The following is a 22,251-nucleotide window of genomic DNA, read 5'->3' on the forward strand; positions in this document are numbered from 1 at the left end:
TAAGGATGGCTGTATACTATTCCATTGTTCAGGTGTATCTTACATGCAAATCTATTTTCTAACAGTAATACAAGGGACATCCTTTCATATGTGTTTGCACATAAATGTGTGAGTGTATCTACAGAATTAATTCCAGCTGAGAAATTGCTGAAAGAATAAGCACATTTTGAATGTTGATAGATATTAACAAATGGCCCTTTCAAAAGACTGTACCAGTTTATAGTTCCACCAGAAACATTTTGGTTATTCTGGTTCTCCATGCCTTCAGTAACCCTGAGTACTTGAATTTTTGCTCAAGTGGAGGTTGACATCTCTGTCAGTTTCTCCCAGAATACAAATATAAATCCTATTTGTATTTCGATTGGTCACATTGAATTTTTAGATAGTTTTAGGCATTTATTCATTCAGTGGGTACTTACTGAGTGCCTGATATGTTCCAGGCAGTGTTCTTGGTGCTTGAAATATGTCAGTCAACAAAGCAGAGAAAAATCCATGCCTTGGGGATTTACATTGCAGTAGATCTTGCTATCTGGAAGCAAGATTTGTCTTTCTGGTAGAATTTTAAAGTTTTCTTTATATAGGTCCTTCACAAGTCCTGAAAATTTTTTTCTTAGGTATTTTATCTTTCTTATACTCTGATAAAGGAATATGTACTCTCTGACATTGTAGTTTCTAACTTTTGTGTGAAGACATATTACTGGCTTTTGAACATAAATTTTGAAATACTCTTACTGAATTCTGTAATTGTTTTACTTTTTAAAAGTTGATTCTCTTGTGTCTTCTAGATATGCAATCATATTTACAAATGCTAATTTCGCTTCCTTTTTTCAATATTTGAACCTTTTATTATCTTTGATCTAATTACCTTGGCTAGTAGTTCCAGAACAATGGTAAATGATGATCTGAGTCTTAAAAGGAGAAGGGCAGGTGTTTCTAGTCAGGGAAAGGGGGGGAAGTTAGGTTCCATCCAGAAGGACCAGCAAATTCAGAAGTCAGAGGGACAAGAGAGCATGGCGGTTTCAGGAACTTCGAGGGGGTCAGTGTGGCAAGAGTGAAGGGGGCTTGTGAGGGAGAAGCAGAAGGTGGAGCCTGCAGAGGGCCCAGGACACCAAACACCTGGCATCTTTTTTTTTAATTATTATTTTTTATTTATTATTTTTGGCTGCGTTGGGTCTTCGTTGCTGCACGCGGACTTTCTCTAGTTGTGGTGAGCGGGTGCTACTCTTTGTCGTGGTGCGTGGGCTTCTCATCGCGGTGGCTTCTCTTGTTGCGGAGCACGGGCTCTAGGCATGTGGGCTTCAGTAGTTGTGTCACGCAGGCTCAGTAGTTGTGGCTCGTGAGCTCTAGAGTGCAGGCTCATCAGCTGTGACACGCGGGGTTAGTTGCTCCGCGGCATGTGAGATCTTCCTGGACCAGGGCTCCAACCCGTGTCCCCTGCATTGGCAGGCAGATCCTTAACCACTGTGCCACCAGGGAAACCCACACCTGGCATCTTATGGAAGGTTCTGGAATGTTATCTGTGGGTGATGGGAGATCACTGAAGTATTTACACAGGAATCATGTGGTGAGATTGCGTTTCGGGTCAGTCTGACATCAGTGTGGAGGATGGATCCGTTGTAGGAGGTTGAGACTAGAGGCAGGGGGCTGTTTCAGGAACCCAGGTGAGAATTAATGCAGGACAAATGTGAGTGATATTAGGGATCACTGACTAACTGGCAGGGGGCAGTTCAGGAAGAGTGAGGAACATGGTGTTGTTTATCCAGATGTGGAGTGTGGGCACATGGGCGTCGTGGGCAAGGGCGGTGTTGGCATCCAAACGCAGTCTGACTGTAAGGCCTTCCACAGTCCAGCTCCAGGCTGCCTTTCTAGCTTTATTTCCTTCTTTTGCCTTTCAGGGAGCACTAGATCTCTGGCAGCACAACTTTGTCCTTTCTGTGTTTGCTCCATGCTTTTCCTTCCCTGTGCCCATGTGACTGTTAGTCCTTTCACTGAGATGCCTCTCTTCACCATTGTCTCTGGTCATCCACACTTTATCTGGATATCAGGGGCCTGCTTATATACCCCTTCCTCCATGAGGTTTTCCTGGACCCCTAACTAAGCACGAAGTAATCTTTCCTTCTTGTAACTCTTAAAGCATATTATCTGTTTCTTTCCTATCACTTAACATGCATAGAAGTATAATTTCCTATAAAGTTTTAAGCTTCTTAAGGGAATTTCTGAGTTATCTTGGTATTCCTCATAATACCTAGGATGATTTAATTCAGACAGGAAGCCCTTGATACATAAAGGAAGGAAGGAGGGAGGGAGGAAGGAAGATGGGGATCCCAGGACTTGAGCCATCCAAGGCTCACTCACATGCTGTTGTGACAGCCATTATTTTATTTGACCTTCACCCTGTTGGGAAGGTGGGGAAAGTGATAGATTCTTGTTCATCTCTAAAGGAGACACAATGAGGTTCACAGAGCCTGATGACTAGTCCAAGGTCATATAATGGGCAAGTTGTGTAAACAAGCAAGAACCCAGGTCTTCTACCTGCAGAGTATCTTGAGTTACTTATAGAGTTTTATGGGAGCCATTAAGCCTCCTCTGGGCTGAAACATTTCCACTCTTGTGAGTATATGGTACAAGCTTGAGACAAAGAATATCACATCTGTTCCTCTGTAGGAGAATTCATACAGATGGGATGGTCATGACGCAGCCAGAAAATGTGGAAACAGTAGGACTTTATTCTGTACTTTGAGCTAAAGCTCTAAGAAAAGTGTATAAGAATAAATGGTTGGGATTTTGGTCTCTGTCTTTCATAAGAATATAGACTAGGAGAAAATAGTATATGAAATTTTATAGTTTTGAAATAGATGTATTTTAATTTAGGACAAAACGATCAAAGTGCTGGACTCTAATTTGGGAAAGAACATAAGTACAAAAAGCATAGATCTGGATATGCAACTGGAAAATATATTCTTAATGTTTTCCTTTAACTCTCTCTTAAATAATTCTTTTTAGGGAAATTTAGTGTTTACCACATTTCTAGGAGTTCAGGTATTGAGAGCCCTGATTTAAAGCTGTGGGTTGTACATTTCTGCATCTTTAGTGAAAGCAACTGACAGGCGGCCTGAGTAACGTTGACTTATTTACAGTTAACTTTCCCCCTCCCTTTCAGAAATACTTAACCTACCCTACATGTGATTACTATGAGCCCAACCTTCAGGGGAGTCTCCCCTCTAGATTCCATCAAATTACAATATCAGACACCCCGAGGTGGGAGTAGGTGTGGATCTTGGTCAGTAAATCAAGGGACGGTCTGGTTCTTTCAAAGATCTGCTGTCAGGGCCTCCAGCCATGCGCTGAGCTTGCTCAGCTGGAGAGGAGGGGTGAGAGTAGAGAGCCCTGTTTTGGCCTGACGCCGCTGCCTTAGTTTAATGTAAAACAAAAAAAGGGCCTATGTGTGTGAATGATGGAGACAGCGAGGGGTAGCCTTGCAGAAACCAAGTGCTGGTGTCGGCAGATGCTTTGCCGTTCTCTTCTGTAACCAGAGAGGGGGCCGATTACGTTATCCACGTTGCGCTACACTCTCAGAACTTTGAAAAAGTTTGAGAAAGTAACTCTGGAGCACAACTTTAAAGTTGCATGGCTGTCAGGTCTGGAGAGATTAGCCCTTTGTTTTGAATCTTCTCTGTGGAAGGAATTTCTCACCAAATTAAGGTTCTTTTTTTTTTTTTTTTTTAATTTATTTATTTATGGCTGTGTTGGGTCTTCGTTTCTGTGCGAGGGCTTTCTCTAGTTGCGGCAAGTGGGGGCCACTCTTCATCGCGGTGCGCAGGCCTCTCACTGTCGCGGCCTCTCTTGTTGCGGAGCACAGGCTCCAGACGCGCAGGCTCAGTAATTGTGGCTCACGGGCGCAGTTGCTCCGCGGCATGTGGGATCTTCCCAGACCAGGGCTCGAACCCGTGTCCCCTGCATTGGCAGGCAGATTCTCAACCACTGCGCCACCAGGGAAGCCCCCCAAATTAAGGTTCTTTATGAGGGATGACATGTTTGTTTTTATCGTTAATTTTCTTAGCTCCTCCTGTCAAGGATGCCTGCATTTTACTATCTTTTTAGTCTCTCCATGCTTTCATTTTTCTCCCTTTTTTTTGCAAGTATCAGCAAAAGTTTATCATCCCCCCAAATACTCCACACCTGTATTGCTTCTAAATGTCTGTGTCATTTCTGGTCTTGCCCCTTGGCAGGCCTGGTCCCTACATCTGGGCCTAGCCTGTGTGGCTGGGGATCTCCTCGGGCACCCTCCCCCACCTTACCTCTGGTTCTCTGCCAGATGTGAGCATGTCTGGAGGACAGAGACTGAAGCAAGTGAGCATTAAATGTGATGCGGGGATGGAGTGGGCGGAGAGCTGTGAATTTTTGGATTTCTGGCATGTGCCAACAAAACCGTATCCTCTCAGTGTCAATTTTTAAAAACTAAACGTAATGTAGTCCTAAAATCATGTTGTAGAGTGAAGTAGTTTCCCATGTTATTTTTCTACAGCGTGATTAGAAAGATTATACTCCACCTTATCAGTATGTCCTAATTTTATTTACCCAGTCCCTTTTGACAGACAGTTTTGTTCAAATTTGCTCTCATAGATAACACTAGTAAAGATACCACAGATTTTTTTTCTTTTCGGCATTGACCATACCAGATCTAGAACAGGAAGGAGAGATAGCTGGGGTCCCATGGCTGTTGACAAAAATTGATGAGAAAAATGGGGAAGTAACTTAAAATGGATTATTGAACCTAGCATAAGAATAAGGTTGAAAATAAGAGCTTGTTCCTATGAAATCTAGCCAGAACGGTGACTTAGCTGCAAGCAAGGCCTCAGACGAGGATTATATACTTACCTAGACATCCTGTCAGCATCAGTCCAAGTCCAGCTTTTGGAGGCAAGCAGGGAAGCCTTGGTAAGTGGGAGGGTTGTGTACGAGCACTTACCTGACTGGCAGTCATCACCCGTGAGGAGCAGGGGTCAGAGCTGTGGGCACAGTGCAGCAGAGCTTGCTGTAGCCCCTAGTTCTTGGGGAAGTGGTTCTCCAATATCAGTATGCATCAGAAGCTCCTGAAAGGCTCATGAAAACACAGATGGCTGCCACTCCACACCTAGTTTCCGAGTAAGTCTTGGTGAGGGCCTAGAATTTGCCTTTCTAGCAAGTTCCCAAGCAGTGTTGATGCTGCTGGTCCGGGGACTATACATTGATGTGGGGTTGATTCACAGTGTGTGTCCTGACCCACTGCCTGGAGAAAGCTCTCCCTCTCTCCCCATCCAGTTCCTCTTCTGTACCCCTGGGGCTTGGATTAGAAGCATCCAGGGCCTGGGTTCAGCCCACATCTGTCTCAGCTACATGAAGAACTCAGGGCTACCGGTACTTAGAAGTTCAGACAGCGGCCCTCATTCACAAAGGTTGTGGTTGTACAAGCCGCTGAAAATATCACTCAGCTGTAAATACTAACAAGCTATAAATCACTCTGCAGGCCGAAGAAGTGCCAGCTCAGATGCACGAAACAGAACTCTGAGTTGAAAAGATACCCGGTTAGCAGTCTGTTTAACTCAACTCCATGCCCTTTAACTTCCAGGTTGTGGAATGTTTCTCTGGAATTTGAATGTCTCTCCTGCCCCCCAGGAGGCCTTCTTGGCCTATTCTCCCCTTCTTCCTCCCACTGCCCAGATATGACTAAAGTATGTATGGAATTTAGAAATCTTAGCTTGAATTTTAAGTAAGTTTAAGCTTTCGGAGTCTTTTGTTTTTAGAGGCACCACATTTACAGGATCACAGTCACACAAGTGGTCCACTCTACTGCCCTCAACTCCAAGCCTTTCCTTGAGCAGCCTTTGCCATTGAATTGTTTCGTATCTGTAGTTGCTTCTCTGGAAACAGGCTAGAAAGTCTCAGGTCATGGAGTAAAGAAAGCTGAGTTGGGTCTGTGAATGGAGAGATGCAGGAAGATCCCAAGAGCTGGACCCGGAACCCCAAGCCAAGAACTTGGCCAGTTCTGATGGTCAGATAGAGAATGGAGAAGATGAGATCACAAGTCAGATCCAGGTGGGGAGGATAAGTAAGGCACGTGAAGAGACAAACTCAGGGGTGTTGCAGAGAGGATCGTGTCAATCAGAGCATCCTTCCTTGTAGAGGGAGACTAGTGTACCTGAGTAGCACACACCTGCACGGCGACTCCAGTCGTGGCAGTGGGTGAGCCACACGCACGGTTTCCTTGGTTGCAGGGCTACATCTGCGGTTTTTGTAGAGTTCACTTTTATGACTCTGGCTTTCGTGAGTCAACGACTGACTGCTTCCTTATGTCACATATAGGAGGGCAGCGAGTGGAGTAGTTTCTCGAAGTCTGTGGGAGCTTGATCTGGCAGTAGATGAATTGAGGACATATTGAGTGTTTTGGCAAAGTCATCCTTCATGCACCAGCTATCACTTACTAGCACACCAGATTCCCTTTCCCCTTGTTTCTGGGGCCACTTTCATTCTCCTGTGAGTCTGCTTAAGAGTTTACCAGGAAAATGAGTTGTTGCGTATCACAACATCAGGATAATGAATATCTAATCAGGATATCTAATATCCTATACTGTTTACATACCTATCAATTAATATTTGAGTGTAGTTTTCTAATAAATGGGTCATTATAGCTGCAGAGTAGAAAAATTTCCACATTGCTCCAGCTGGAGGTTGATTCTTGATTTTTGGTTCTCTTTTGTATCTCAGCTATATCGCTTAATTTTGTAAATACTTCAAAAAAATAGTATGGCTTAACACATGTATGGTTTAAAAATTCAGATAGTAAAATAAAACATGTAACTAAAATTAAGGCCTGTTCCCGAGGGGCAGCTTCTTTCAACTCTGTCAGCTTTCCTCTGGTATTTATTTTCCTATCTCCTCATAAAATGCTGATAGTGCTATTTTTGATTTCTCAATCACAGACATTATCTTTTTACTTCCTTAGAGTTAGTGCTTTGTTTCCTGTTCTTGCCTCTTCCTCTGCACATTTCTCTTCTTTCTCATCTTACCAGTGGGGCGGTATCATCATTTTTCATTAAAGCAGTGTTTATTGTTGCATTATTAGGACTACATAAATGTTGCTGTCAACGGAACCAAGTAGTAAAACATGATTATGTATAACTTTTTATTTTCCAGGAAGTAAATACATAACTGCCTTTTTTTTTTCCCCCTCTTAGTTTTCCACGTTCCTGTCACTGGTTGTTACTAAATTTTCCACCAAAAGAGTGAAATGATCAAGCACAAGTAAACTATAGGATTTCCTCCCTCCTTCCCCCTTTCTTTCCCTCCCTGCCTCCCTCCACCCTTCTCTCCCATAGCCCTGCACCTGCAGCTCCAGTGTGGATTAATCGATTGCTCTCTAGGTCTCCTATACAGAGGTCAGCCTAAATTCTCTGTTCACCATGATGCTCGGAATTCCCTTCTTTTCTCTTCTTTGTTGGATTCTTTGTTTCCAAGTTCTAACATCTTTCTCTTTTTTGGGTTATTTTTTTCCAATAGCTTCCCCAGAAAGGGGACTATTGGGGGATAAATTTGCTGTCACCTTGCATGTCTGAAAGTGCATTTATTCTATTTCACATTGATTAATAGTTGGGCTAGTGTAAAATTCTGGTTGTGGTAGCTTTTCTTCAGAATTTTGAAGACATTGCTTCATTGTCCTCTAAGCTTCCTGTTTTAATCTCAAAAAACTGAGGTGTCATTCTAATTCCTGATCCTTTTATGTGAAATTTTTTATCTTCTTGGGAAATCCTGTGTTCTGAAACTTTATGATGGTGTGCCTTGGTATGAGTGTTTTTTTGTTCATTGGATACTGGTTTGGGCCCTTTATAAGGAAATTTTCATGATGTATATCTTTGATTCTTTTTTTCCTCTGTTTTCGTTTTTTTCTTTATGGAACTTGGGTACCTAGATGATGAATATGCTAGATTGATACTTATTTTTCTTATCTTTGCTTTCCTGTTTATCATTTCTTTCTGTCTTAATGGACTTTTGTTTTAATTTCTTGGGTATTTTCTCAATTTTATCTTCTAACCTTTCTTTTGATTTTTAAAGTTTTGTTCACTTTTAATTTCTTAGAGTTTTTCCTTGACTTCGAATTAATCTTTTTTTATATGTTCCTATTCTTGTTTTAAGGATACTGTACTTTCTCTCTCTGAAGATATTTGTGGTTTTGTTTTTATTTGTCTTTAGCTCCCTGTATTGTTTGTTTCCTTTGAACTCCTTTTTCAGGTCTTTATTTTCTATCTTTCATATTGGAGACTTTCTTCAAATACCTGATGGTTTTCAGCAGTCTACTCTTATTTAAGATAGAGGCACTGAAAGCTGATTGGAAGCTCTGCATACATGGATAGGCTTGTCACCTTATGGGCTTTACTGAGGTTATGAGGATGGGGACCTGATTGTTGGTATTCATGGGTTATTTCTGTTGGATTGGTTCACTGATCCAGAGAATAATCTTTCTGCCCTTGGGAGGAGGGAGAGGATGGATAAGTCTGGGCTGCATGCATGTGGGGAGCTGAGTGGGGGAAGGAGATGGGTTCTCATCCTTCATTTGATAGATGATCACTTAATCTGCTGTATTCAGTGTGGTGCCTTACCCTGCCTACCGTGCCTCATGTCTCTGAGTATGGAATCTCTCTAATTCATTTTCCCCAGAGAATAAACATCCTTCTCCTGCTAAAGTGGCAGAGGGTAGGGAGGACAGGTAGGGGGTTGGCCTGCCTGTGCATATAAGTTTAAGGGATCTTGGAACCAACTGTTTCTTATTCTTGTTTTTAGAGTCCCTCCTTCCTGGACACCTAGTACCTCCAATTTCTGAATCTTCTTATCATCATCCTTGGAAGGTTTAGCTTCTTATGTTTTGCTAGGTAGCTTATGTTCCCCTATCTGCCTTTTGTTTGTTTGCTTAAACAGACCTAAAATTCTCTATTTTTTTAACTTTTTATTGTGACATAATTTCAGACTTAAAATTCCCAAAATAGTACAGAGTTTCTGTGCACCCTTCACCCATATTCCTCAAATGTTAATATTTTACCACATTTCCTTTATTCTTTTCTCTCTGTGTGTGTGTGTATTCATATTTATATATGTCTTTTCCTGAACCATTTGGAAGTTGCAGGTATGATGTACCTTTACCCCTAAATATTTCTCATGGAATCACAGTACAGTTACCAAAATCATTTGGAAATAAACAGTGATACAACATTATTATTTAATTTATAGACCTTATGTAGATTTTTGCCAGTTATCCTCATAACGTCCGTTATAGCAAAAGAAGATTCCAGACCATGCATTGCATTCGGTTGTCATGTCTCTTTAGCCTCCTTTGGAACAGTTTCTCAAGTCTTTTCTTTGTCTTGCATGGCATTGGCCTTTTCAAAGAGAACATGTCAGTTATTTTAGAATACGTCCCTTGATTTGGGTTTGTCTGATGCTTTTGTGTCAAATTATGCATCATGTTCCAAATTATAGACATTTAAATTATGCATTTTTGACAGGAATATCACAAAAGTAACGTTGGTTCTCAGTGTATCACATTGGAGGACACATGATGTCAATTTGCCCCGTCAGTAGTGATGATAACTTCGCTCACAGGTTTCTCCAATGGGAAGTTACCCCTTTCTTTTAACGTGTCTTGTGGGGAAATACTTTGAGACTGTGTAAATATCCTGTTACTCCTCAAACTTTCACCCACTAGTTTTAGCATCCACTGATGATTTCTTGCCTGAATCAGTTGGTATAATTGTTGCCAAATGGAGATTTTCTATTCCCATTCTCTATCTGCTTTTGAAAGTGATTTTTCTTCTTTAACTTGGAGTTCATGTCTTTAATCAGTGTTGGAAAACTGAGTCATTTTCTCTTTGAATATTACATATCTGTCATTCTCACCAATCCTTCCTCTTGGAATCCTATTAAATGTATGTTAGACCTCTTTCATTCTGTTGTTGTGTCTCTCAGGTTTGTTTGTTTGTTTTTTCCTCTCATGTTTTACACATTTTTAACTCTTTGTGCTACATGCTGGATAATTTTTTCACATCTGTTTTGCTCTTTTCTTTAGCTGTGTCTGATGTGTTTTTTTTACCCATCCATTGAGATTTAAATTTCAATAGTTATTTCTAGAAGCTGTAATTATTTTTCAAATCTGTCTGATCTTTTTCTCATAGTATCTCTTTTTTTCCGCATATGTTTTCAGTTCACTCTTTTATACCTTAATTATTTGAGATACTCACTTTATATTCTCCAGTAATCCAATTTTAAAATTTCTTGTAAGGTCTAATCCTGTCATTTGTCTACTGCCTGTTGCTCTTGTTGCATTGTTTCCTTACATGTTTTATACTTGTGGAATGTGAGTTCATCTCTGGTAAGATTTTCTGTGGAAATCTTTGCCACCCAGGGTAAGGGAGTATTTCTCCAGAGAGTTGGTTTGTTCTTGTTTTTTTTTTGCTTCTGCCAGGTGTTCCAGAAGTATCGCAGAGATAAATCACTTTTTAACATTAATTTCTTGGTAAGAGGTTTCCATACTACACAGGGAGAGTCCATTTAAACCCCAAACCTACGTGAGGGCTAACCTCTGTGGAAAGCACCCACTGTGCCCAAACTCAGGTTGAAAAGGATAAATGTTTTTCTGTTGTCTCCACATACTAGGGGTGACTTTCTGGACTACCTTCTCACTGATTGTGCAGGCCTTTAAGGACTCTGGCTTGATGTGTAAGTCTCATTGCTAGTTTCCTTCCTTCCTGTGCCCAAAGCCATGTCCCTCTTCCGGTATGGGTGTGAAAACCCACACCCCTGCATTACTAAGCCCAGCAACAGCCCCTGCCCTCCCCAGGGTACCGCGGTGTTAACGAGCCCCTCTGCCTTCAGCTCTCATTCGTAGTTTTTCTTCATTTTAGGTTCCTGGCAATTTCCCATTTCCTGAATATTTAAAAAGACTTTTGTTATATTTTATTCTACATTTCTGTGTGTCTAGCAAGAGACTCCGTCTGTTTCACCTCCCCAAATGTATTGAACTCCTGTCCACCGGTGTCTCCTTGCCTATTCTTTTCGCCCTGTGGGTTCATATGCCCTCCGCCCTCCCCCCCCCCGGCCCAGGAGGAAGCAGAGATAAAACATAGTAGACAAAACATGTACCTTATTGGAATTCCAGAGAAGTTAAGAATTAAGAAATGACTGCATTTTAGAGGTTGCTCTTCCCACTTTGTATCAACTTTAATGGTGGTGTTACACTCCTGTCAGCTCAAAACTGTATGAAAGCTTTGGTTTCCTTGGTCTTAAGTGTGTGGGTGCTTTGAGCTCGGATGCCACAAGCTGTAACTTAATCTTTCCCAAGAGTTTCTGTTTACCAAGCTAGTGAAGTCTTCCTCCATACCATAGCTGACCTCTAAAATACAGTCAGTGGGCCGCCAGCAAACATTTTTATGCCCAGGCCAGAGAACGGGCCTCTCTTTCAAACTGTGAATGTTTCAGGTATGGGATAGTCAGATGAAACTGTAGATCTGTTTCACCTCTCATGAGAAGTAGTAGTTTGAGCCACCATTAGCATTCTTGAACACTTTGGATTATAGATTAGCCTTGTTGAGTTGAATCAGATATGTTTCTAGTTTTTTCATTCAAGTATTTCTTTTAAGTGTTTTCAGTGTACTTGTTAAGTAACAGATCCAGGGATGGGGAGTGTGTGTTTGAAGACTGTGTCTAAGAATAATCCACATTTTTTGCTATCAAACAGCTGAACCGTTATTTTTAACATATAAAATTATGAACCAGTAAAATCAATGATGTGTTATATTTGTGCCTACTTTATTATATTCACCCATTTAATTGATTTGACAGTATCTTAAACCATCTTACCATAGATATGTTTAGTGAAATTTATTACTTGCAGACTGATATAACTTATGAATTATTAAAAGCATCAACATATGGAATCCACTCTTTCCTCATTCCAGCTTCTTTCAATATGGCTTAGGCTGAGCCATTTAACTGGCTTCTGTCCATCCCACTGATGGAAGCCACAGCCAGACAAGGGTTCTTATAAATGATTGGCTTCCTTTCCAAGCAAGAGGAGGATGAAATGTCAACTTTTCCTCTACCACCTGAAAAGCAATCAGGGGCAACCCTTCCTGCTCTTCTTGACAGTAGTTTGGCTTTATAGAAGAAGGGTAGGCACTGGGCCAAATGTGAATTTCAGTGCTATATAAAGAAAAAAGTTAAGAAGCTAAAACTCAGATAGTAACTGGAATTTTCAGAGTGGCATTCAGATGGGTTTAACCTGTGAGCCTTCAGAAAACTAACTCTAGCTCAGAAATTCCTGAACTGCAAGTTTTAATCCCTTCTTTCCTGGTGATGATCCGAGTAAATTGAGGTTACTTACCGAATCTCTCTTTGCAGCAATTTGCTCATCTGTAGGACTGGGTTTAGGGATATTAATAGCTTCAAAAGAATAGTGTAGCAGTTAGTGACTGATTACCAATTACTAATCAGGGTCATTGAAAAGGACATTTTGGAATCAACCTGAGTTCAAGACCATTTATTAGCTTAACATTGTGCTTTCTTATCTCTTTGAAATTTGTTATCCTTATCTGTAAAATGGAATATTACTTATTTCACAGGATTATTATGAGATATTAATGAAATAATATATGTGGAAGCATTTTGTAAGTGGCATTAACGTAATGCTGCTAGTGTAATGCTTTATCACATGGAAACATACATTTTAGAATTGGATGGGACTTTGGAGGGGAAAATTGAAATTTACAGAGGGTGTTTTTTTGTACCCAGATAGGCTCTATTGTGTGTTTTCTGTCGTTTAATCCTTACAACCCAAAAGTAGCATTCTGTTGGCCCCATTCTTACAGATGAAGAAAGTGAGTCTTATTTATTTTTAAGATCTATGTCCCCATCATCCCATTTTACAAATGAGGAAATGGAGGTCTGAAGAAGTGTGGTGACTTGCCTGATGCAGAGATTCTCAGTCCATCATTCCATCTATTATAATACACTGCCATGTTTTCACAATAATTTTTTTTATCTTGCACACAGACTTGGCCCTCAAATTAAACAGGAAACACAATAGCACCTAATTAGATTATTAGTGTAAATATAGAAAGACTTCTGTCACTGGCTTCATGATGGATTAGATGTGCTAAATGACCTTCCCAACTGAACAACGAAAATACTGAATGAAGTATGATAAAGCCTGTTGCTAAGCTGGTATAAAAGTAAGATATTTGTCGACCCTAAACAAAGTGAAATTAAGTGTCCTGGGAGGTGAGTGGGGGCCAAAGCTGGCTTTTGCTGCAGAGATTTTGCAGAGTTTGATGACCTGGAGGTCCCTGCCTGGTAACTTTCTGAAGTAGGGGATAAGGGAGCAGGATTGAAAGCCTGTGGCCTGTGCAAGTTGGAGAATCTGTCAAGAGCTTCCTGGATGAAGCCAGGAAACTAAAAGAGCCTCTTCAGTGTAAGGGTAAAGAAGAATAAGTCTGTATTGACCCTGGTGTTGAGCACTGCATTCATAAGCCACCTTCACATGGTTTGTGGTCCAAGTTCGTACTACAAGTGTGGTCCGAATAAACCTTAAGAGGAGAATTTCATTGACGGTGGCCCTGAGTTGATAGGGACCAGCAGAAGTAGACACAGATCCTCTCTGGAGGAGCTCATCTTCAATCCAGGTCTCAAATAACTCTTAAAAATAAAGTGTCTATGGAAAATCAGCAGCTCACAGTAAAAAACCATTGTTTTTTACTACATCAGAGTGAGAACCAGCAGAAACACAGCTGCAAGAACTTCAGATTATTAGATTAGATTAGATTATTAGATTCAAAGAAATTGTTCAGAATGCAGCCCAAAGAGATGGAAAATATGAAAGAGTAGTGACGTGGAGAACAGAGGAACAAGGTACAACATACGTCTAATCAGAGTTCCAGAAGGAGGAGAGAGTGTGAATGGAAACAGGCCCTTTTGAAAGAATAATAGCTAAGAATTTTCCAGAACTGTTGAGTGATCCCAGACCTCAGATCGAAGAAGACCAACAAACCACAAGCAGGAAAGTCACAATGAAACTGCAGTGCACCAAAGAAAAAGAAGATCTTAAACACATCTAGAGGAAAAAGAGACTAACAGTAAAAAAAGATTTGGCTTGCTTCTATGACCCTGAGTTAGTCTCTGTGGCTCAGTTTCTTTGGATGTTAGAGGGTCACCATACCTGTTACTCCATTCCACCCAGATGTGGTTAGACGCATTCCAGTGCCACCATACAGAAAACTTATTTACCAGTACATTACTGTAAGTAAATTGTAGGAATCCTAAGTTTTTAATTTACTGTCTTCCTTGGTTGTGTCTACAACACTAAGGGGATTTCTAGCCTTTGATTTTCTTCATCTTTCCTGTGTCTGTTTAATGTAAAGTCAGTGAGATTTAGCCATCAGTGTTCTCCTTGTTTTTCGGAACAATCAGTTATTTTTTATGGGTGGAATGAATCAAAGACACAGTGCAGCAAGTAGACTTCAGGCTTGTCCCCAAATCTTTTCTCTCGCAATGTAAGAGAGCCTGCTGGAAGACGTCCTTAGGTCTCTGTATTTCTCCAGCTTCCCAAGGCAGCGCACGCCCAGTGGAGTGCTGTGCTGCAGAGTGGAGCTGGAGAGGTTTAATGGTTAAGGCAACTTGGGCCACGTTACTGATTGCCCCTTTCAGATCTCCCAGCACCCATTAACATAAATATCATCTCACCGTTTTGGACAGGGGACACCACCCTTATGCACGTTAGTAATATGATGCTAATGCTTAACCCTTTCATTGCTCTCTCTGCTTCAAAGGCCTTGCCCTAATCCATTGATAGGGAATCTGTTTGAACCTAGAGGAGAAATGAACGGGTTAACTCCTCTTGGTTTTGCCCTTTGACCACTTCAGGATGAGAGGCATGATGAAATACTTTTCAAAGTCTTCAGTGGAAACACATCATGCATAATTGGAGCAAAAAAGAATAAATCAAAGCTTTCCCCCCCCTTTTAGTCTGGTAATTCATAATTGAAACCACATTGAGGTAAGAGTTGATAACTTCAAAACAACCAAGAAAACTGCCCTTTCTATCAAGGTAGGGATAGGTAAGGCTACTCATAACCAGGGGCTCGAAAGCTTCTGTATAACAAGCCTGTCCTCTCCTCTTTTCCTTTCTCCTCTGACTTCTCACTTTTCTGCTCTGGCATTATACCTTCATTTAAATCAAATATGGGTTGACTCAAATATCTGCTTAATTCTCTTCTTGTCACATGAAGTTATACATAGTGACATTTTTAAAATGTCTGCTATGGTGAGTAATAGGGATTAAATTTTGGATTATGCTGCTTTGAGCTTGATTCCTCCTGTCTGGAATTTGGTTGGTTTACTTTGAAAGAGTCCTTTCGTTGGTATTAGAATGTGGTCTTCCTCAGTCTTGATTTTATAATCTTCCAGTAGTTCCAGCAAGAACATTTCAGAATGGTTAGCAATGTGCTCACCAGCTTCCTCCACTTTCTGTATGGTAGGTAACCTTGGCTGGAATGGTTTTGGTTAGGCTCATATATGACTCCCATGACCTTTCTACTAAGGAAGCAAAACAGGATTGCAGGAAGGGCCCAGACAGCTTCCTCTGTGTGAGATTGCCAAAGGCACTCCTAGTTAGTTGAGTTTGAATCCCTTTCTTGAAGGAGAAGACCCCTTTGAACTGGTAGTTGACTTTAAGCCTGGTCTCCCAAGGCTTCTCTTTCAGGGGATCCTGACACCTGAACCCACATCTCCGTCTTGCTGGTTTGTCTGTTCACTACTAGTTCATTCACCAGGGCTTTCCAGAATAAGTGATGTGATAGGAGAGAACTTCTCGAAAGCGGGCATGGTGGCGTGACAGTTGTCGTGGCTCTCGTGGATTACGTTAACAGTCTGGATCTCTCAGCTTCCATGATGAGTATTTGTTGTAAGAGTGAGGAGTGAAGCGGGGAAAGGGGGGCGCGAGATGATGGAGGTATTTGGGCTCAATGCCAGTGCTCTGTCAGAATGACACACACTTCTCCTCTTGGTATCTCCTCTCACCTTGGAGTGAACAGTTTCACTGAGCGTATCTGAGAACCAGGGTTCCGAGGTACAGCTGCGGTAGCTGGGCTTTGCCTTTTCCTCTGGTCTCTATTGCTGGGTGCCTGGTTTCATGCCCCATCTTGCCATGATGGAGATTTAATCAGGCAACAGAGTTAATTGCCAGCATCGTTTGCTTTTTCCCTGGCAGAAGTCAGAGTCTTGAGTAAATTATGGAGGTTTAAATTTGCTTGATTTCCTGCAGAAAGTGGGGTCAGGAGGTCCCAGACTGTAGACACTCTCTTTGGTCAGCCAGCAGGGGGTCAGTTCTTAAAGGTATTTCAGAGGTGACTAAATGCTGTTTTTGAAATGTCCTTCTCCAGTATGTTGTTTTTTTTTTTTTTTCTGGGGGTTGGTTTGTTGACCTTACCCCAGCGGAGTGGAGTGTCTGCGTGAAGGCGTGCACCCCAATTAAAGCTGCCTTTCTCCACGCTGTCCCTGGGCTCCAAAGGCAAACGGGATTATGTTTGCGGAGGGAGAAGCACCCGGCACAGAAGCCCAGCTGCAGATCAGCGTTTCCTATTTCTGACCTTTTGAGATAGAACATGAAGGTAGCTGTGTTAATTTATCAGTAAAACAATACTCAGGAAAAAGAAAGTTTCAAAAGAAATCAACAGAAGGCCAATCATGAGACTTAAAAAGAAACTTCTGTCATATGGTCTTTTCATGATGTGGCTTTAGCCTGCCTGGCTCTGAGGTCCCTCGTCTCTGCTCTCCTTCCTTCCTCCTCCCAGCCCTGGCCCTGGTGGAATCTGTCCCGGTCTTGGAAGCAGGTCTTAGGACACGTGCTGCTCAGTTTGCCCTTCGGCTTCTTTGGCCAGCACTCTCCTACTTGGTCCCCTCCTCACCTCCTCCAGGGAGACGGAGGTGACAGTATGGACCTTCGTGTGCCCACGGGACTTTAGGACCTTGTTTTAGTACTTGTTATTTGCATTATAATTTGTCTTTTTACCTAGCTGTCTTCCCTACCAGATGATGAACTTTTTGAGGGGAAGGAGTTTGTTCATCTTTGCATCTTTAATGCTATTCTAGGCTTATAGTTTGTGCTCAGGAAATGTTGACTGAATGAATGAGCACCAGAAACCATATTGGTGGGAATGATTGCTGAGCTGTTAATACCATTGTTTTAGCAGACAAGAATATGAATTGGAGCGAGCTAGAAGTTTTTTGTGTTTGCTTTCAACTACCGTTCATGGATTTCTGTGTTGAGCCCTCCGCTGAGTGCTTATGTGCATAATCTCATTTAATCGTCATTACCCTAAGAGGCAGGTACTGTCATGCTCTCCATTTTACAGGTGAGGAAACTAATACTCACAGAAGAGGCTTTACACACCACAGTAAATGGTAGCATCCAGATTCAAACTCTCTATTAAATATCCTAATCCTACACTTCTTCAGAATACTTAGCACAGTAAGATGGTTGGTGAGTATTTTTAAATGAATGAACTAAGTTGGAAATCATTTCAGAGCTCGTGATGTCACTCATTTGAATGTACATTAACTGTTCACACCCATGCACAAAGAGGACAGAAAGAACACAACCCAGATCATTTGGGCTTAACTTAATCATTTTTAAACAAGTTTTTCTTCAGTCGCACCAAGCACCGTGCTAGATGCTGGGTGTTAATAACAGTTATGGCTCCTTTTTTCATGGAGCTTTCAAGATAGTTAAAATATAATGAATAGGAAGGAAAAGAGAAAATTGTGAAAATAAAAACAGTGTATTTGGAAAGGAAGAAGTAGAGGCAGAGAATCCAAGTAAACCAGGACCCCAAAGCATGGTAAGGTAAAGGTAGAGAGGAAGAAGGGTTTCGTTTAAAATCTTGGTGCTGGAAGATACCTCATGATCTCTTAGCCTACCCCCACCCCTCTTTTGAGACCTGCAAAAAATAAATCCCAGAGAAACTGCTATTCCCACAAGATCATCTGTTGGCTACCTTTATCAAATGTTTGTATGTGTCAGGTACTTTACATTTCTTACCTATTTACTTTCATTAACAACCTCTAGATTGTTAAGAAATAATAAAGACATGTTAATAAGTAATTATTGTGTTAAGTAATACTACCTAGAAAAGTAGTAGTATTATCATGATCTTATAGATTCAGAAACTGAGGTGCAAGACAGGTTAAGTAATTTACCCAGGTCACACAGCTGGTAATTGAAAGAACCTGGGTTCAGATTAAGGACATGTGATTCTGAAACTGACCCCAAATGTGCTGATTCACTTTTGAAGTCTTCTGCATCAACCTTGGTGGCATATCCTACAGTAAAGTGTCAAGCTTGTAACGTAGTAAATGTATGCTCAGCAGCTTCTGTGTTGCCTCCATGTTCATCTCAAAGCCTGTATTTTATGGGAAAGTGTTGGCAAGATTTCAGAACTTGTTATGTTCCTTTACATGCCCTGTCTCCCCAGTATGCTGCCTTTTCTGCTTCTCCAGTCTTCAAGCCCTGTTTGGTATGCAAGTGAGTGGTGTGGAAAAATTGAGCACCGAAGACGAGTTACTGTCTATTTCCCACCCACCCGTTCCTTTGTCTCCTCCCGCAACCCATAACCATCCATTTCCCGAAGGCAGCTGGCATAAGGGATGAGACCAGATCTGTTGTCTTGCCAGAGACTCCGTTCCTTCTCCCTGGCAGCGCCGTGAAACCAGAGCTGTGATGCCTTTCAGCAGGGGTGCCTCAGTTTAAATTCCAAGAGATTCATTTTCTGAAACCAAGCTTTGCATCTCTCAGGGAATTTTCCTCTCCTTTTAATGTCATAGAGTCATGCAAGTGTGCTGGCATTCCCCACTTCTCCCAAAGAACAGACTTCATTTTGTTGGAAGTTTAATAGTTTTTCCTTCTGTGTAAGAGGTGTGTTTACCGTTTTAAATTTATGTGTTCCCTTTGTGTCAGTGTTATATATTTGGTGTGTTTTTTAATTCCATGTACCCTGTGAAATCGTAGTGTTTGGGTGGGCCCTTACTTATTGGCCCAGATTTGATTATCAAGGATAAAGAAAACCTCCAGCATTTTTGTTTCAGAGAGAGCTGGAAGTAATAAACTCTGGAGTTTCCCACAGTTCCAGTTTCCAGAGTCTATAAATGGGGTTGCTTACCCCGGACTCAGAGTTGGAGGGTGTGGGGAAGGGCCGAGAACCACCACATCCTGGTGTTCTGGAGTCAGACGGCCTGGGCTCTTTCCCACTTCTGTCACTAATAGGTTATGTAACCTTGAGCGTCATTCACTATTTCTTCCTTCCTTTTTGGGCTGGTAAAGCACATGATTAGACTTCATTCACTATTTCTAATCCTACAGTTTCATCATCTGTAAAATGAGAATAATAGCTATCTATCTTGGGATTGTTGTGAGGCTCAAATGAGATAATTTATGTAAAGCACAGTGCCTAACAGTTCAGTACTCAGTAAATCTTGACTATTTCGACATCACACATTAAATTATTTTACACGCTTCTTTAAAAAATCTTTTTTTTTTCTTTTCCATTTAAAATGGTGATTTTCAAGCATACGAGTAGTATGTCGGGAAGAGTAGATGAGTGGGCTGGGATGGTGATGGCAGAGAGACCATGAACCTTGGGGAGTAATTGTGACTTAAGCACAGGGCTACTTCCTGACCTCAGTTTCCATGCAAGTCAGGAAGCTATGAAAAATAAGATAGGAGTATAAAATGAAAAGGTGTTCCTACAAAGGTAATTAGATGCAGACTACAAACACTGAAATCCAGGCACCTTCCTAAGACTACAGCTTAATGCCAAAGCATGATGTCATGGAAACAAAAAGTCAGCATTAAGAAGATAGCCTTTCCTATTGTGTCTCTTGGTTGTGAAATCTAATTATGGCCTGTTGTGGACATTTTGGCTTTAATATCCTGATTACATTAGGACTCCAGGAATCCCGTTCAGTCTCCTTGAGTTCCCATCCATGTGTATTCCATGTGTTTGTGTACATTTCCTGTCCCACACTGTTACATCTGGCACACAGCTGTTGTCATATACGTGGTGATGGGTGTCCATCAGTGATGTGGGTGAGGTTAATGGGGGGACCTTGGGAATCCCAGAGTATGAAAGACTCTAGGGAGTGTAAGCAGCCAGAATAACAGATAGGTCATTTCATATTCAGCCTCCTCTTGGGGAAGATGAAGTTAGGTCCTGGGCTTTTCACATATTAACATATGAATGTGAATGTAATTAATGCCACTGAATTGTACACTTAGAGATGGTTAAAATGGCAAATTTCATGTTATATTTTACCAGTTTTTAAAATTTAACAGTGTAATATACCAAAACCCATTGTATACTTAATTATATCTCAGTAAAGCAGATTGAAAATATAAGAATGCTTTAACAGTCATTCCCTATTATCAATACAAAAATATTTTTGTTTACATTGCTGCATTAAAAATGACAATATTTTAATGGTAGCAAAGAAATTGAATTTTATTCATTTTACTCATTACTTTTTAAACCTTATTTTGAAAAAAATTTAGACTTACAGATAAGTTGTGAGAGTTGTACAGTGAACTCACATGCTCATCACCTAGATTCACACATTTCATTTACTCTGACTCTTTATTCCCAGTGTTCAGAAGTGATGTGCTTTGATATGGTTTTTGTTTCATTGGTTTTTTTAGTTGTTGTTGTTTTATCTTTTTATGTTTTTAAAATTCAGTGTACTCATTACTTATTTGGTCCTTTCAGTCTGAAAATTTGCATCTCATATCTTCTGTTCTTAGAACTTAATTTCTTTGATAGTTTTGTTTCTTCCATATTCTGTGTTTTCTTTTTCAGGAGCCTCCTATTAGGTGGATGTTGGACCTCCTGGATTTTCTCATCTTTTCTATCCTGTTTTTCATCTCTTTTTGTTCACCAGACTGCAATATGTCATCACCTTTATCTTTCAATACTGCCTTAAAAAAAAAATTAAGCTATCATATTTTTAATGTTCAAGGGTTCTTTCCTATCTTTGATAGATCTTTTAAAATAAAAATAGCAATTTATTCTTATTTCATGGATGAAAACATCTCTCTCAGAGGATATGATGTGTTGTTGATGTTTAAATTTCCTTCTGCTGCTTCTATTGTCTCTGTTTCCTCTGAGTTCCTGTTTTTCTCTTTGTTCATTTGGTTTCTGTTGTTCATGCTGAAGATATTCTTGAAATGTCTGGTTCTAGGATCTATCTGTTTGTGATTAAGGGGGAAGCACTAAAAACCCGATCAGAAGTTTTTTGTTTAAGGGAAGCTTGTTGCCCGAGGGCTTCACTGTAAGGTGATGGAGCTTCGCTGTAAGATGGTGGAGCTTCGCTGTAAGATCATGGAGTGGCAAGTAAACCACATGACTGCCGATGTTTTGGGAACTGGAGGAGGCAGAAGGCCATAGAGCTCATCATTCAAAATATAGGCTTTAATTGCATTTTCCTCTCATCTGTGCCTGTGTTTCCATGTCTAGAGCTTCAGTTTCCTCAGAGAATAAACCTCCCTTCTCTAGCTCGGGCAGGGAAGAAGAGTCGTTTTCTGGCTGAGTGGATAGGTGATGGGGAGGCTTATGCCCTGGGTCCGTCGCTGCTCCTTACACATATTTTAACTAGTCCTCCTGTTTTCAACCCCCTCCTCTTACTCACAAGGGCCTACTGAGCATAAGCCCTGAGCCTTTGTGGGGCTACAGTTGGGGCTCGCTTGCCTTGTTGCTCCCCCCGCCCTCCGCCCACCTTTTGGTACTTGGGTTTCAGCTCTCACTCTCCTGCGCCTGTCGTCACTTCTCCAGCCCCTTTCAGTCTTTCAGAAACATGTTCATGCTGCTCATCAGCTGCTCTCTCTGCTCCCATTTCATTGTCTGGGTAGATTTATATCTATTAGCTGCACTTTTATATTTATATCTATATATATCTATTAACCCACTTTAATGGGTTTGGGGAGGGAATGAAGATAAATGCATGTGTTTAATCTGCCATGTTTGACTAGAAATCTCTTCTCAGCTGCAAAGATTCTCTGCTCCTTGTTCAGGGGTATCAGAGCCAAACTTAATTAAAGAGCATCAGCACACATTTTGAGGAGGGAGAGACTTTGAACAGTTGCTTGGCTCTTGGGTTGGTCATGTAAAGGCCGTCACGTCTCCCATGGTC

General features: G+C 41.1%; 1 protein-coding gene across 3 annotated transcripts in view; it reads left to right on the forward strand.

Annotated features, from left to right (window-relative positions):
- EXT2 (exostosin glycosyltransferase 2) overlaps positions 1 to 22,251 on the forward strand; it is a 133,810-nt gene that overhangs the window by 65,575 nt on the left and 45,984 nt on the right. The window lies entirely within an intron of this gene.

The sequence above is a fragment of the Eubalaena glacialis genome, chromosome 10 (assembly GCF_028564815.1).
Source record: "Eubalaena glacialis isolate mEubGla1 chromosome 10, mEubGla1.1.hap2.+ XY, whole genome shotgun sequence".
NCBI lineage: Eukaryota > Metazoa > Chordata > Mammalia > Artiodactyla > Balaenidae > Eubalaena > Eubalaena glacialis.